Source organism: Nannospalax galili, unplaced genomic scaffold (genome assembly GCF_000622305.1).
Source record: "Nannospalax galili isolate Female #2095 unplaced genomic scaffold, S.galili_v1.0 scaffold346, whole genome shotgun sequence".
NCBI lineage: Eukaryota > Metazoa > Chordata > Mammalia > Rodentia > Spalacidae > Nannospalax > Nannospalax galili.
The window spans coordinates 4,889,047-4,890,636 of NW_008357637.1; the positions used below are offsets into that span (position 1 = coordinate 4,889,047).

The 1,590-nt window shown below is 48.1% G+C and overlaps 1 pseudogene; it reads left to right on the forward strand.

Annotated features, from left to right (window-relative positions):
- The first annotated feature begins 436 nt into the window (after positions 1-436).
- Positions 437-1,183, forward strand: LOC108490051 (annotated as a pseudogene).
- Positions 1,184-1,590: the final 407 nt, after the last annotated feature.

The following is a 1,590-nucleotide window of genomic DNA, read 5'->3' on the forward strand; positions in this document are numbered from 1 at the left end:
GTCTCAGCTTCTTCAGCCCTCAAAAATGAATGATAGGTAGCAGCTCTGATCCCAGCAGACCATCAAAGAGTGCCGAGTTCTGGCCTCTTTCTGGCCTCCCTCTGGCATAGGGGCTGAGAACGCAGGGGACTGCCTGAGAGCAACCAGATCCGGCCTCCACCTGGTGCACCACCTGTTCCTTCCCTGTGCAGCGACCCAGTGGCCAGAAATTCACCATGTCTATTCTTGAGATCCATGCCAGAGAGATCTTTGACCCTTGAGGAAATCCCACTGTTAAGGTTGATCTCTATGTGGTGAAAGGTCTCTTCTGAGTTGCTGTGCCCAGTGGTGCCTCAACTGGCATCTAGGAGGCCCTGGAACTCTGGGACAAAGATAAGGCACTACATGGGGAAGGGTGTCTCAAAGGCTCTTGAGCACATCAATAAAACTATTGCACCTGCTCTGGTTAGCAAGATCGACAAAAATGATGATTGAAATGGATGGGACTAAAAATAAATCTAAGTTTGGCACGAATGCCATCCTGGGAGTATCCCTGGCTGTCTGCAAAGCTGGTGCTGTAGAGAAGGGTGTGCCCCTGTACCAACACACTGCCAACTTGGCTGGTAACCCCTAAGTCATCCTGCCAGTCCAGGATTCCAACATGATCAATGGTAGTTCCCATGTTGGCAACAAGCTGGCCATGTAGGAGTTCATGATCCTCCCCGTGGGTGCTTCCAACTTCTGGGAAGCCATGTGCATTTGGAGCAGAGATTTACCACAATGTCATCAATGAGAAATACAGAAATGATGCCATCAATGTGGGTGACGGAGGCGGGTTTGCTCCCAACATCCTAGAGAACAAAGAAGCCCTGGAGCTGATGAAGCAGCTGCTGAAGAATGCAACTGGGAAGGCTGGCTGACAAGGTTGTCATCAGCATGGATGTAGCTGCCTCCAAGTTCTTCAGGTCTGGTAAATACGACCTGGACTTTAAGTCTCCCAATGACCCCAACAGGTACATCTTGCCTGATCAGCTGGCTGACCTGTATAGGTCCTTCATCTGAGACTATCCAGTGGTGTCCATTGAAGACCCCTTTGACCAGGATGACTGGGAAGTTCACAGCTAGCACAGGCATGCAGGTCGTTGAGGACAATCTCACAGTAACCAACCCTCAGTCACACTGGCTGCTTAGACCCTGCCCCTGATATGGAAACTGCTTGAGGCCAGGTGAGTGTTTGCCAGGTCTCTGTAGTTAGCTCCCTCTCTTGCCACTGCTTCCCTAGGGGTCCAAAGCCACACTTGACTGCCTGGAGGCCTGTTGGAAACCCCAGCTCTGTAATCATGTGATTTGTCCAAATCATTATTTGTCATCTCACTTCCCACATAGTGTCAGAAGCCCTCATACCTCCAGCGTAATCTCCAAGGTGGCCACAAGCAAGATTCCCAGTGGTTCTTTGTGCCAGATAAAAGCCTGAGTGACTCTGAATAAATTAATTTAATTAAATTAAAAAATAAAAATGATAAACCATATTATCAACAAAGAGTAATTACAAGATCTTAGTTACTAAAATCTATCTTTTATGTGATTAGCTGTGTATACACAGTCAACATG